The sequence below is a fragment of the Bubalus kerabau genome, chromosome 17, assembly GCF_029407905.1.
Source record: "Bubalus kerabau isolate K-KA32 ecotype Philippines breed swamp buffalo chromosome 17, PCC_UOA_SB_1v2, whole genome shotgun sequence".
Taxonomy (NCBI): Eukaryota; Metazoa; Chordata; class Mammalia; order Artiodactyla; family Bovidae; genus Bubalus; species Bubalus kerabau.
This window is the reverse complement of record NC_073640.1, coordinates 2,948,212-2,963,955: the sequence shown is the minus strand read 5'-3', so window position 1 is coordinate 2,963,955 and position 15,744 is coordinate 2,948,212.

Sequence of the window (15,744 nt, the reverse complement as noted above, 5' to 3'; positions counted from 1 at the left end):
GAAGAAGGACTCTCGAGGTCTTTCTCGGGGGGCGGCGGGAAACCCTCGTTTCCCTCGCCTTCTGCCGGGGACCTTAGGGAACTTCCCAGGGTGCCTATGAGAGGCGAGGGATCCTGTGGAGGTGGCGGGGCCCCTCGGGACTCCGCTGGGTCTGGCGCAACGGAAGAGGGCCTCACCTCGAGGGGAGGCAGGAACCTCAGGCTTCCTCTCCATTTCGGACTCCGACCGCAGGGTCCCTGCAGAGTTGGGACAGGAGAGTCAGGCCTCGTCTTGCCTGAGGAAGGGAACCCCGCTGGCCTCTCGAGTTGCTCAGGGGGTCTCAGGCCCCTCGTCGAGCTGTGTGTGGAACCCGCGGGTCTTTGCGGACGATGCACGGGGGTGGCACTGCCCCTTCGTGTTGTGCCTTCACCCACAGGGTTGCCTTCGAAGAGAGGTCCGGGCCTCGGGTCCTTCTCAAGGGCGGACCGGGGAATCGGGGGCGTTCGGCATGTGGCCCCACCCACGTGGCTCGTCTCGAATTTCCTCGTGAGACCGGCCTCATCCTGAGGTGCGCCGGGAAGGCCGGGAACCCCTTCCAGACCACGCAGGGGAATCGCCTCTCCTGTCGTGATCAGGAGGGGAGAAGGGGCTCAGAGGAAGCGGTGCCGGGACCCTTGGTGTCCCCTCGAGTGAACCCGGCGTGTCGGGGGAATTTTGGGGGTCGCAGGAAGGCTGTCAGGGACCGTTTCGCCCTTCAGGGCGGAACAGGGGACTTCCCTTGAGACGCCGTCGCGGGCAAGGGCCTCATCTTGCCAAGAGGTGGGAACCACGTGGTTTTTCTCGAGTTGCGGCCGGATTCTCGAGTTACGACGGGGATCTCAGCCTTCCCCTTGGGTTGGCCCTGAGAAGCCCAATCTTCCCCTCGAGTTGCGAGGCAAAGCTGGGGGTTGCGCTCGAGTCACTGCAGGGCCGAAGAGACCTCACCAAGGCGTGTGTCCGGGACCTAATATTCCTCTCCAGGGAAGGCAGGGATCTCGGGGTTGCATTCCAGGCTCCCCCGGGGAGTCAGGCCTCGTCTCGAGGGGAAGTCAAGGACTCCGCTCTCCTCTCGAGTCGTGACGCGGGTCTCTTGGAGCCCCCTGAGCGGCCTCAAGGGAGTCCAGCCTCCTCTTCCGTTTGGAGAGAGGTCCCGGGATTGCTCTCCAGGCCATGCAGGAAAAGAAGGCCCTCAGCTCCCGAGGACGAGGGCGTCTCAGGGGTTTCCTCGAGCTGCAGCGCCCGTGGGGATTTTCTCCCGAGGCACGACGAGGATCTCAGGGAGCCTCTCGTGCGGCGCCAGGGAAGTCTGGTCTCCATGCGCGTGGCGAGGGGGAGCGCGTCCTGGCTCTCGAGTCACGGGAGGGGACTAGGGCCTCGAGACGCGTTGAAGAAGGACTCTCGAGGTCTTTCTCGGGGGGCGGCGGGAAACCCTCGTTTCCCTCGCCTTCTGCCGGGGACCTTAGGGAACTTCCCAGGGTTCCTCTGAGATGCGAGGGATCCTGTGGAGGTGGCGGGGCCCCTCGGGACTCCGCTGGGTCTGGCGCAACGGAAGAGGGCCTCACCTCGAGGGGAGGCAGGAACCTCAGGCTTCCTCTCCGTTTTAGACTCGGACCGCCGGGTCCCTGCAGAGTTGGGACAGGAGAGTCAGGCCTCGTCTTGTCTGAGGAAGGGAACCACGCTGGCCTCTCGAGTTGCTCAAGGGGTCTCAGGCCCCCCGTCGAGCTGTGTGTGGAACCCGCGGGTCTTTGCAGACGATGCACGGGGGTGGCAGTGCCCCTTCGTGTTGTGCCTTCACCCACAGGGTTGCCTTCGAAGAGGGGTCCGGGCCTCGGGTCCTTCTCAAGGGCGGACCGGGGAATCGGGGGCGTTCGGCATGTGTCACCACCCACGTGGCTCGTGTCGAATTTCCTCGTGAGGACGGCCTCATCCTGAGGTGCGCCGGGAAGGCCGGGAACCCCTTCCAGACCACGCAGGGGAATCGCCTCTCCTGTCGCGTTCCGGAGGGGAGAAGGGTCTCAGATGAAGAAGTGCCGGGACACTCGGTGTTCCCCTCGAGGGAACACGGCGTGTCCGGGAACTTTTGGGGGTCGCAGGTAGGCTGTCAAGGACCGTTTCACCCTTCAGGGTGGAACAGGGGACTTCCCTTGAGACGCCGTCGCGGGCAAGGGCCTCATCTTGCCAAGAGGTGGGAACCACGTGGTTTTTCTCGAGTTGCGGCGGCATTCTCGAGTTACGACGGGGATGTCATGCTTCCTCTTGGGTTGGCCCTGGGAAGCCCAATCTTCCCCTCGGGTTGCGAGGGAAAGCTGGGTCTTGCGCTCGAGTCACTGCAGGGGCCAAGAGACCTCACCTAGGCGTGTGTCCGGGACCTAATATTCTTCTCCAGGGAAGGCGGGGATCTCGGGGTTCCATTCCAGGCTCCCCCGGGAGTCAGGCCTCGTCTCGAGGAGAAGCCAAGGACTCCTCTCTCCTCTCGAGTCGCAACGCGCATCTCTTGGAGCCCCCCGTGCGGCTTCAAGGGAGTCCAGCCTCCTCTTCAGTTTGGAGAGAGGACTCGTGATTGGTCTCCAGGCCATGCAGGAAAATAAGGCCCTCATCTCGCGATGACCGGGGTGCCTCATGTGTTTCCTCGAGCTGCCGCGCGAGTGTGGGTTTCCTCACGAGGTACGATGAGGATCTCATGGAGCCTCTCGTGCAGTGCCAGGTTAGTCAGGTATCCATGCGCGTGGCGAGGAGGAGCGTGTCATGGCTCTCGAGTCATGGTAGGGGAATCGTGACTCAACACATTTTGAAGCACTCTCGAGGTCTTTCTCGAGTCACGGCAGAAAACCCAGTGTTCCCTCGACTTGTGCCTGTGACCTCAGGGAGCTTCTCATTGTGCCTGTGAGAACTCAGGGATACTGTGGAGTTGGTAGGGGCCTCTCGGGACTCCACTGGTTGTGGTGCAATGGAAGAGGGCTTCATCTCGAGTGGACGCAGGAACCTCAGGCTTCCTCTCCGTTTCTGACTCGGATCCCATGGTCCCTGCAGAGTAGGGACAAGAGATTCACACCTAGTCTTCTGTTGAGGAATGGACCTTCGTTTGCCTTTCGAGTTGTTTACAGGGTGACAGGCCACTTGTCGAAATGTCTGTGGGACCTGCGGGTTTTTCTGGACGATACACGCGGGTGTCAGTGCCCCTTCGTCTTGTGCCTTCATCCACAGGTTTTCCTTCAAAGAGGTGTGCTGGCATCGGGTTCTTTTCAAGAGTGGACCGAGAAATTGGGGTCTTTCGACATGTGGCACCACCCACGAGGCTACGTCCCAAACTTCCTCATGAGACCGGCCTCATCCTGAGGTGCGCCCGGAAGGTCGGGAACCCCTTGCAGACAGAGAAGGGGAGTCGACCCTCCTGTCGCAATCAGGAGAGGAGAAGGGGCTCAGATGAAGTGGTGCCGGGAACCTCGGTGTTCCCCTTGAGTGAGTCTGGTATGTCGCGGAACTTTTGGGGTCGCATCAAGGGTGCCAAGTACCGTTTCGCATTTCAGGATGGAACGTGGGACTTCTCTTGAGATGCTGTAGCGGACAAAGGGCCTCATCTTGCGATGACGAGGGAAGCACGTGGTTTTTCTCGAGTTGCGGTGGGATTCTCGAGTTACGACGGGGAATTCAGGCTTCCTCTTGTGTTGGCCCAGGAAGTCTAATCTTCCATTCGAGTTGCCAGGGAGAGCTGGGGATTGGGCTCCATTCACTGAAGGGCAAACTAGACCTCATCTAGGCTTGTATCCAGGACTTAATGTTCCTCTCCATAGGCGACAGGGATATGGGGTTGCATTCCATACTCACCCGGGGAGTCAGGCCTCATCTTGAGGGGAAGCAAAGGACTCCACTCTCTTCTCAAGTCGCGACAGGTATCTCTTGGAGCCCACTGAGTGGTCTTTGCTCTGTAGGAGAGCTCTAGTGTTCATAAGCCTGTACATAAGTGAACACAGACATTCTGTGTGCATGTTGCTGCATACCCAAAATAGGGCCACAAGGAGCCTCATGCTCTCCATGCTGCGCGGAAGCTGTGCAGCCATGCAGCAGCTGAAGAATCCAACCAATTGCTCTTTTCTTACCTCTGACAGAGCTCACATTGCCGTAGCCCTTGGCAGTTTGAAAACACTGGACCCTAACCCCTCTCAAAGTAGGCCTGGGTTCTAGTTCGAATAGAAGGTCAATAGCGGAGCTGAGGACAGGAACGCGGCAGTCATTTATCACACGCTCCTGCAGCCTGCTACTACAGGGACACTAACGCTAGAAGCTAGGAATGTCTTTGCAAGGTGCGCAAAGGACAAGGGAGAACCTCGACCCTGACTCTAGTATTTCAGTCCCCTGAGCAGATCTGAGGTTCTCCCGCTGTAGAAGCTAACCCATTCCTTTCAAATACAGGCTTCCTAACACAGGGCCAGTTGGCTGCTTGCTCTTCCACGAAGCAGGCTTCCTTAACTTGCAAACTGCGAATTCCGCTTAACAGCCTGGAGGAAAATCGCTTCTTGGAAGATTTTTTTCAGAGGCTGTATCCCCGGAGCTGGGGCCAAGCTAGGGGACCCATACTGACAAGGGAAGGCAAAACCACATCCAATGTCTTTGCTCTGGAGGACAGCTTTGGTGAGCCTAAGTCTTTCAGGAATATTTCTGGCTCCAACAGAGTCAAATTCTGTGTGTGAAGCTGCACAGCCAAAATAGGGGAACAGAGAGCCTGATTCTCTCTGTGTAGCTTTGAAGCTGTCATTCAAACAACAGCTTGAGAATCCATACAATGCTCTCCCTTACTGCTAAGAGAATTCTCATTGCTGTCGTCCTTGACAGTTTGTAGAAATCCGCACCCTAACCCTTCTCCAAGTAGGCCTGAGTCCTAGCTCGGAATAACAGGCAACAGCGGAGCTGAGGCCAGTAAGGCACAAGTGAGGTCTCACACACTCTTGCAGCCTGATCGTCCAGGAGCAGTAAGGCCTCTTTTTCCCTGTAGGAGGCTCGCTTGCCTTGCCTCCTGTGAACTGCATTTCCCAGCCTGGGCGCAAAGCTGTTCCTGGAGATTTTTTCTCAGGGGCTGTTTCCCTGGAGCTGGGTCGGACCTCGGGGGCCCAACTCACAGGGGAAGACAAAAGCACATGGACAGGTCTATGCTCTGTAGGAGAGCTCTAGTGAACCTCATCTCTCAGGAACATTCTTGGCTTCTACAGAGACACCTCTGTGCATGAAGCTACACACCCAACATAGTGGCAAAGGGAGTCTGATTCTCTCCGTGGGTGCTGATGCTTTGTGGCAAAGCACCTGCTAAGATTCCATCCGCATAGGCTTCCCTCACCTTGACAGAGGTCTCATTGCTGTAGTCCTTGGCAGTTTGGAAAGAAGCAGACCCTTACCCTTCACCAAGTAGGCACTTGTCCTTGTTTGAATGGAAAGGCAGTAGCTGAGCTGAGGCCCGTAAGGCGCCAGTCAAGTCTGACATATTCCCGATGCCTGCTCCTTCATGGAAAATAACGTTAGAATCTGGGAATGTCTTTGCAAGGCTGGCAAAGGGCAGTCAGGAACCTCGACCCTGCCTCTGGAATTTCTATCTTCTCAGCACATATGGCGGTCTCGGTCAGGAGAAACTAACCCATTCCTTGCAAATATAGGCTTCCAAACACAGGCCGGTTGGCTGTCTCTTCTTGCCGAAGGAAGCTTGCTTATCCCACCTCCTGTGAACTCCACTTCCAAGCCTGGGTGATAAGAGGTTCTTGGAGATCTTTTCTCAGAGGCTGTTTCCAAGGAGCAGGGGCTGATCCCAGAGACCCACACGCACAGGGGAAGGGAAAACCGCATGGATAAGTCTTTGCTCTCTAGGAGTGCTCTAGTGAACCTCAGTCTATGGGGAATGTTCTTGGCTCCAATGAGGACATCTCTGTGTGGGAAGCTGCATAGCCAACATAGAGACACAGAGACCTGATTCTCTCTGTGCAGCTTTGACGCTGTCGTTCAAACAACAAATTGAGAATCCACACAATGCTCTCCCTTACCACTGAGAGAGTTATCATTGCTGTAGCCCTTCGCAGTTTCTGGAAATCGGCACACAAACACTTCTCCAAGTAGGCCTGGGTTCAAGTTCAGATGAACATGCAATAGCGGAGCTGAGGCCAGTAAGGCACCAGTCAGGTGTCACACACTCTGGCAGCCTGCTCCTCCAGGGACAGTAAGCCCTCTATTTCCCTTCAGGAGGCTCGCTTGCCTTACTTCCTGTGAACAGCGTTTCCCAGCCTGGGCGGAAAGCAGTTCCTGGAGATCTTTTCTCAGGGGCTGTTTCCCTGGAGTTGGGGCGGACCTCGGGGACCCAACTCACAGGGGAAGGCAAAACCAAATGGACAGGTCTATGCTCTGTAGGAGATCTCTAGTGAACTGCCAGGGTCCAGCCCCAGCTGATCCAGGGTATTCGAAGCAGAGACGGCGTAGGCGAGGGTCAGGGAACAACTGCTTAATTAAACGTTAATTAAGCATATAAAGAGTAATAAAATGAGGATAGCTCAGTAGGAAAATTCAGTGGAGAAAAGAGGCTGAGTAGCTTGGTTTACGCGGGGGACCAATAAAACTTCAAGACAAGAAGCTTGCACCACTTACGTAGGCCGCAGGCGTCCTTCCGTTCTCCCGAAGGAGAGGCGACACTGAGGCCTCCCCGGTCGGATCTTAGAAGCCCAGGCAAAATTAGTAAGCTTGGTGGGTTCCGCGCTCCAGATGGAGACTCAACCAGAGTGAGAGAGAGAGAGATACATGGGGAGACCAGTATTTCGAGAAACTGATCCCAATTCTTTATTTTCCATGGTCTACTTTTATACACTGAGATGTTATGCCAAAGTCACGTGGGGTCAGCAGTCCTGACTTTTATCAAAGTCAGGTGCTTCATACAAAAGTATACAGAGGTCTTAGGGGTGTTACATCATCTTCTGGCCGGGGGGCCTGCTGACAATTTACGACCCTCTCCTTGTGACAGCGGTCAGTCAACCAGGACACTTATTTCTCCAGGGGTGATTATTCTTAAAACAGACGCCACCCAAATAAAGTCACATTCCTATAGGGTGAGGGTGTAGTGGGTTTTAGTTAAGGAAAGAATTTACTTAGCCTAAGGTCTAACGTGATTTATATCAAAGGTTAATACTTATTTCTTCTATATATTCATTAATGTGTATAAGGGCAGGGGATGTGGAGACTTAGCAGTAAACATCAGCTCAACCAATGAAAAACCCTTCACCAATATGATTTCTAATCAGCCCATTATACTTATACTAATAATTTCCTAACTTTTCTAAGGAACCTGTTTTTAGAAGGTTTAAAGCATCTCGTGCCTCTCATGGTTGGGAGGCTGTGAGCAATCACATGTGGCCGGACAAGCCTGTCAGGCAGGCTAGAGAACCTTCAGAGGAGTTTGTAGGTTAAAACACTCTTGTCACACCCAGGGGTTTTTATCAACTGGAGCTCTAGGTTAACTTCTTCTCCGAAAGAGGTGGTGGGGGACAGCCCCCCGTAAAGTCAGAGGTGTAGGTGAGAGCACAAAGTAGTAAGGTAGGCAGGCTCTGGTTATGGGGGTAGATGCTCGAGGATTTCCATGGGGACTCCTGAGGCTCGATCCCGCCTTTGCGTATGTCGAGCCTCCTTCCTCATGACCTTTGCCATGGGCGGAGTGCCTCACTCTGGCCCCCAACAGTGAACCTCCTCTCTCAGGAACATTCTTGGCTCCTATCGAGACACCTCTGTGCGTGTAGCTACACACGCAACGTAGGGGCAAAGGGAGCCAGATTCTTTCCGTGGGGTGCTGATGCTTTGTGGCAAAGCACTTGCTTGAGAATCCATCAGCTTACGCTTCCCTCGCCTTGACAGAGGTCTCATTGCTGTAGCCCTTGGAAGTTTGGAAAGAAGAGGACCCTTACCTTTCATAAAGTGGGCCCTTGTCCTAGTTTGAAAGGAAAGGCAAGTGCTGAGCTGAGGCCAATAAGGCGCCAGTCAAGTCTGACATATTCCCGAAGCCTGCTCCTTCATGGAAAATAACGCTGTAATCTAGGAATGTCTCTGCAAGGCTGGCAAAGGGCAGTCAGGAATCTGCACCCTGCCTCTGGAATTACCGACTTCTGAACAGATCTGGAGGTCTCCCTTAGGGGAAGCTAACCCATTCTTCCAAATAGAGGCTTCCAAACGCAGGCCGCTTGGCTGCCTCTTGCTCTCTGAAGGAGGCCTGCTTTTCCCGCCTCCTATGAACCCCACATCCCAGCCTCTGGGAAAAGCGGATCTTGAAGATCTTTTCTCAGGGGTTGTTTCCACGGAGCTGGGGCCGAGCCTGGATCCCCAAACGCACAGGGGAAGAAAAACCACAGGGACAAGTCTTTGCTCTCTAGGAGAGCTCTAGTGAACCTCACTCTGTCAGGAACGTTCTTGTTTCCTATGGAGACACCCCTGTCTGTGAAGCTGTGTACCGAACATGGAGACACAGAGTCTGATTCTCTCTATGCAGCTTTGAAGCTGTCGTTCAAACAACAGCTTGAAAATCCATATAATGCTCTTCCTTACCCGTGACACAGTTCTCATTGCTATACCCCTCGGCAGTATTTAGAAATCCATACCCAAACCCTTCTCCTAGTAGGTCTGGGTCCTAGTTCGGAGGAACATGCAATGGCGGAGCTGAGGCCAGTAAGGCACCAGTCAGGTCTCACACACTCTGGCAGCCTGATCGTCCAGGGAGACTAAGGCCTGTTGTCCCTTGCAGGAGGCTCGCTTGTGTTACCTCCTGTGAACTGCGTTTGCCAGCCTGGGGGAATAGCGGTCCCTGGAGATCTTTTCTCAGGGGCTCCTTCCCCTGAGCTGGGGCGGACCTCAGGGACCCAACTCACAGGGCAAGGCAAAACCATATGGACAGGTCTATGCTCTGTAGCAGACTTCTAGTGAACCTCATCTCTCAGGAACATTCTTGGCTCCTATAGAGACACTTCTGTGTGTGAAGCTGCGTACCTAACATAGGGTCACAGAGAGCCTGATTCTCTCAGTTCATTTTGACCCTGTCGTTCAGAAAACAGCTTGAGAATCCATAAAATGCTCTCCCTTACCGCTGAGAGAATTCTCACTGCTGTAGCCCTTGGCACTTTGTAGAAATCCGCAGCCAAACGCTTCTCCAAATAGGCCTGGGTCCTAGTTCGGAGGAACAGGCAATGGTGGAACTGAGGCCAGCAAGGCAACAGTCAGGTTTCACACACTCTGGCAGCCTGCTCCTCCAGGGACAGTAAGGCCTCTTTTTCTCTGCAGGAGATTCGCTTGCCTTACTTCCTGTGAACAGCGTTTCCCAGCGTCAGCGAAGCGGTTCCTGGAGATCTTTTCTCAGGGACAGTTTCCCCGGAGGTGTGGCGGACCTCGGGGACCCAACTCACAGGGGAAGGAAAAACCACATGGACAGGTCTATGCTCTGTAGGAGAGGTTTAGTGAACCTAATCTCTCAGGAACATTCTTGGCTCCTATAGAGACAACTCTGTGTGTAAAGCTACACTCCCAACATTGGGGAACAGGGATCTTGGTTCTCTCCGTGGGGTGCTGATGCTTTGTAGTAAAGCACCTGCTTGAGAATCCATCCTCTTAGGCTTCCCTCGCCTTGACAGAGGTCTCATTGCTGTAGCCCTTGGCAGTTTCAAAGAAGAAGACCCTTACCCTTCATAAAGTAGGCCCTTGTCCTAGTTTGAATGGAAAGGCAATAGCTGAGCTGAGGCCAATAAGGAGCCAGTCCCCTCTGACACATTCCCGAAGCCTGCTCCTTCATGGAATATAACTCTAGAATCTTGGAATGTCTTTGCAAGGCTGGCAAAGGGCAGTCAGGAACCAGCACCCTGCCTCTGGAATTACCGACTTCTGAGCAGATCTGGAGGTCTCCTTTAGGAGAAGCTAACCCATTGCTTCCAAATAGAGGCTTCAAAACACAGGCAGGTTGGCTGCCTTTCGTGCCCGAAGGAGGCTTGCTTTTCTCTCCTCCTATGAACCCGAGATCCCAGCCTCTGGGAAAAGCGTATCTTGAAGATATTTTCTCAGGGGTTGTTTCCACGGAGCTGGGGCCGAGCCCGGGGCCCAAAGGCACAGGGGAAGGCAAGACCACATGGACAGGTCTATGCTCTGTAGCAGACCTCTAGTGAATCTCATCTCTCAGGAGCATTCTTGGCTCCTACAGAGACACCTCTGTGTGTGAAGCTGCGTACCTAACATAGGGGCAGAGAGAGCCTGATTCTCTCTGTTCATTTTGACGCTGTCATTCAGAAAACAGCTTGAGAATCCATAAAATGCTCTCCCTTACCACTGAGAGAATTCTCACTGCTGTAGCCCTTGGCACTTTGTAGAAATCTGCACCCAAACGCTTTTCCAAGTAGGCCTGGGTGCTAGCTCGTATGAACAGGCAATGGCGGAGCTGAGGCCAGTAAGGCAACAGTCAGGTTTCACACATTTTGGCAGCCTGCTCCTCCAGGGACTGTAAGGCCTCTTTTACTCTGCAGGAGATTCGCTTGCCTTACTTCCTGTGAACAGCATTTCCCAGCCTCGGCGAAGCGGTTCCTGGAGATCTTTTCTCAGGGACAGTTTCCCCGGAGGTGTGGCGGACCTCGAGGACCCAACTCACAGGGGAAGGCAAAACCACATGGACAAGTCTATGCTCTGTAGGAGAGGTTTAGTGAACCTAATCTCTCAGGAACATTCTTGGCTCCTATAGAGACAACTCTGTGTGTGAAGCTACACTCCCAACATTGGTGCACAGGGAGCTTGATTCTCTCCGTGGGGTGCTGATGCATTGTGGCAAAGCACCTGCTTGAGAATCCATCCTCTTAGGCTTCCCTCGCCTTAACAGAGGTCTCATTGCTGTAGCCCTTGGCAGTTTGCAAAGAAGAAGACCCTTACCCTTCATAAAGTAGGGCCTTGTCCTAGTTTGAATGGAAAGGCAATAGCTGAGCTGAGGTCAATAAGGAGGCCAGTCCCGTCTGACACATTCCCGAAGCCTGCTCCTTCATGGAAAATAACTCTATAATCTAGGAATATCTTTCAAGGCTAGCAAAGGACAGTCAGGAACCAGTACCCTGCCTCTGGAATTACCGACTTCTGAGCAGATCTGGAGGTCTCCTTTAGGAGAAGCTAACCCATTCCTTCCAAATAGAGGCTTCAAAACACAGGCAGGTGGGCTGCCTTTTCGTTCCCTATGGAGGCGTGCTTTTCTCTCCTCCTACGAACCCCGGTTCCCAGACACTGGGAAAAGTGGATCTTGAAGATATTTTCTCAGGGGTTGTTTCCACGGAGCTGGGGCCGAGCCTGGAGACCCAAAGGCACAGGGGAAGGCAAGACCACATGGACAAGCCTTTGCTCTTTAGTATAGCTCTAATGAACCTCACTCTGTCAGGATCTTTCTTGATTCCTACGGAGACACACCTGTGTGTGAAGCTGCGGGCACAGAGAGCCTGATTACCCCTGTGCAGCGCTGAGTCTGGGAGGCTAAACAACAGCTTGGGAATGCAGCCTGGGGCGCTTCCCTTCCCTCTGACAGAGCTCTCCTTGCGGTAGGCCTTGGTAGTTTGCATACAATGGGGCCCTAAGCCCTCTGCAAGTTGGCCTGGCTCCTAGGTCCAAAGGGCAGGCCAGAGCGGAGCTGAGGCTGTCAGGCTCCAGACACATCTCCCATACTCCTACATCCTGCTCCTACCCGGGCGTGAACGCTAGAAGCTGGGAAGGTACCTGGACCGTGCAGGGGCGGGGCGTACGCGGGCGGCGTGGGGCGGGGTCGGCTTCTGGCGGGGGTGGGGGCGGGCTTCCCAGTTGTGCTCTCGGAGGTGGACACTGAGGCTGAAAACGCGCCGGGAGTGCACCCGGGACTGGGTAAACCCGGGCTGCGCGGGTCGATACTCCAATGGCTTTGGGTGGGGGTCGGTCCCAGTTGTGCTCCCGGGGGTCGCCACTGCGGCTGGGAACGCGCCGGGAGCACGGCAGGGGCGGGCTAACCCTGGGGGCGCGGAGCGGGGGTCGGCTCATGGGGGGGATGGGGAGGGGTTCCCAGTTGCGCTCTCGGGGGTTGCAACTGCGGCTGGGAACGCCCATTTCGTCCGCTCCTGGGTCCCCAAGGATCGCCATCCCGTGGGTGCAGTGGAGGGCTGCGGACCACAGGTAAGGGAACTGGGACTGCGTGGAGCAGGGAACCAAGTATTCCGCCGTCTGTTGGCACATTCTCGGAGCTCCCCAACCTGGCGGTCGCAGAAAGGCCTTGCCTTTGGGGTCAAGGCCTTTACCGCTCCACCCCTCTGCTGAAAAATCTCAGAGTCTGCGCGGTTCTTCCAAGCAGCCTAGTGTCCGCTGGAAGTCCAAGGGACAGAACACTGAACTCTGGCCGGCTGGCCCAGCCCTGCCTCTGGCACTTTGTAGGCCAGCGGGCCCTGGAGCACCTGCTGGGATGGGAAAGGGAAGGGTCCACGGATTGCACCCTAGAAACTTAGTAGGGTGCATGGATTTCAAACCCTGGTGGCCGCCCAGGCAGCAGAGAAGGGGGGAGGGCACCTTGCTGCCCTTTCATGGCAGAATCTGTGGTTGTCCAGCTGCGTGGGCCTTTTCATGAGGACCCTGTGCAATAAAAGTTTGGTGTTTTGGAACTGAATAATTAGAACGTGTAAAAGCTTTAAATTATGTGGTGGTGTAATTAAAAAACAAAACAAAACAAAACCAAGCTCCAAGTGTTTTGCAAATGGAGGTTTAAATATTGAAGGACTGTATTCCTTGCACTGTGGCATTCTATCAAGAAGTGTGCAGGATTTTTTTTTTTTTAAGAAAAGTGTTCAAAGTGAGGGAAACAGGAAACCCAGAGGTGCCCCTGTATTTTGGGGAAGGCCTTAGGAGGTCACTTGGAAATGCTGCTGGCTGTGGGGGAGGGGGGCAGATGGGCTGTGCAGGCTTGTCCTTTGCATGGATGTTCTTGTGTGTGGAAACCCAGCTCGGAGCCATCTCCTGATGTGTAAGAATTTCGCAGACAAACGTTGAGCTTAGCAATGCATTTTTTCCTAAGAAAATGTTTGTCTTAAGCGATGTAAATATCCTATGTATTTCCGCTAGACTCTGGCTTCAGGTCGGTTCCCCCAAAAGGCTCAGAAGCGATTTGAACAAAACAGCATGTTTTCCTCCTAGCTTGTTCTCCTTATCTATGTTAAGGAAATGATATATTTGCCTGCAATACTGCCTTTCTTCAAGATTCATGTCAATGAAGTTTTGGCCCGGGATGACTCACCTGCTGCCAATATTATCTCAATGCATGTCGTGGGGGAGGGGCCTGGTGCCATTCCCTGAAACAGTTCCTTTCTTTCCTTAGCTGACTGCTAGTGCCTGTAGAATATCTGGCTAAAGACCAGCAGGGGGTACTCTTCCTACCCCCCCCCCCCACCCCGCCTCAAGTCTAAGTCAGCAGCTTTCTCTATCTCTTTAATACTTTAATAACACTTGATGACACAAAAGCTCTGAGCGATCAAGTCATATCAAATCTTCATTTCAGATTGAAGATGCATTCCATGGTATTGCCATCTTAAGTCTTTCCATCGTTATGGAATATCTGTCCATGTATTCAGGATAGTTTTCAGCCAGGGTGTATAATTTCCAGTGTGCCAGTCTTGTCATCCTCGTTACATCCATGGCAAAGTGTTTTATTCATGTTGATATTATTGAAAGGGAATTTTTTAAAATTCCTTTTCAGATTATTATCTGCTAATGTATACAGATAAAACTGTGTAATCATTCATTTTTATCAGTTTGGACAGCTTGATAGTTGTCTTTAATTTCTTTACTTTCTGACACTTTAAGATTATCCTGGGACACATATGTAATGCCTCACCCCTAAATTCAGACATGTGTTCAAAGAACTTCTGTCCTTTTATTTATTTATTTATTTATTCTTTAACATTGAAATCGTTTTGACTATGCTGGGTGTTTGTTGCTAGATGGAAGTAGCTAGGACCTCTGGACTGCAGTCTCTCATCTCTTGCTGACCTCTTGTTGACCTCTGCAGATTCCTGGTAGGTGGGAGCTTGTTAGTTCCTTGTTCCTTATCAGAACCTCCTGTGGTAAGTGTTTTTCTCTTCTCTGTTGCCTGGTAAGGGTGGGTGGTCATGGGCATCCCAAAGTTGGCTAGAAGTCAATTATTTAGGCAGGCTTGTGCATAGATATGGGAGAAGGCAATGGCACCCCACTCCTGGAAAATCCCAAGGACGGAGGAGCCTGGTAGGCTGCAGTCCATGGGGTGGCTAAGAGTTGGACACCACTGAGCGACTTCATTTTCACTTTTCACTTTCATGCATAGGAGGAGGAAATGGCAACCCACTCCAGTGTTCTTGCCTAGAGAACCCCAGGGACTGCGGGGCCTGGTGGGCTGCCATCTATGGCGTGGCACAGGGTCGGCCTCAACTGAACCACTTAGCAGCTGCAGCAGCAGCAGCAGCAGTGCATAGATATCAAAGGGGATGAGAACAGTCAGGTAGGATCACATATGTCACCGTGAAACAATACTTCTCCTCTTAGCCAAAGCTACCAAAAGATTTCTGTTCTAGGTCAACCTAGAAGAGATCACTTAAGAGGTAAAGAAACTTAAACTCCATTAGCAAAGGCAGTTCAACATCTCAAGAAAACTTGTGCTAGGCACAAAACTCTTTTCTGGGGGCCTACTTTCCCTACAACCTCCTTATCCCATTCTGTACCCATTCCTTTGCTTCTCCCGTCCCGAAAATGCCACCTCTAAGACAGAACTACTTCGTTTTCCTTCTTAAAGTGTGATTGCATTCCATACATTCTTGTAATAACAAGTCATACATTTCCCTTCAGCAACCAAGAACTGACTCTTATATTGGCATTTGATAGATTGGTGAGCATACCTATTAGTGATAATAGCGCCCACCCCGCTTCCTGCAAGAACAGAACAAAACAAAACAAAACAAAAAAATTGCTTTCTTACATTTAATATGTTCAGATGGTGCCAGTCACTATTCATGCAGAGTCAAAATCTCTTTTGTTTCTGTGTAAAAGGGAGGTCCTTTCAAGTCGTGAATGTTTAAGAAGTTTCATTTATTTGGAAGTGACCTAGCTATTCAATACACTGTCATCACTTAGTTTAGCACCAGGATAGAAACTCAGGTAACCAAAACACCTGGAGGAACGATTGTAAGTTCAGTTCAGTTGCTCAGTCGAGTCTGACTCTTTGGGACCCCGTGGCCTGCAGGACGCCAGGCTTCCGTGTCCATCACCAACTCCAGGGGCTTGCTCAAACTCATGTCCATCGAGTCAGTGATGCCATCCAACCATCTTATCCTCTGTCATCCCCTTCTCCTCTGCCTTCAATCAAGACTATGAGAGGCAGATATTTTAGAGTATAATTATTGTTAAGGGTTTGTCTAAAAGCTCATATCACATTTACATTTTTTACATTGGTTGTTGCTGTTTCCAGGTACTTTCTTGCTGACAAGCTTGTGACACATATAACAATAGAGCAATTTTTACCTTAGAATATACCTAGGCACTATGAACATGTTGTGCTTAATGTTGTTGACTCTTAGACATGTCTATAGTGGAGGAGCAAAACCAAAAATACTAGATATTTAATATTGACTAGTTCCCAGTTCACGGGACTCTGACATTCATTTAGGTCAATGTTTTCTTGTATTTCCAGCAGTTTGATTTGGAAGGGCTGCCTTGTCTTGAGACCAT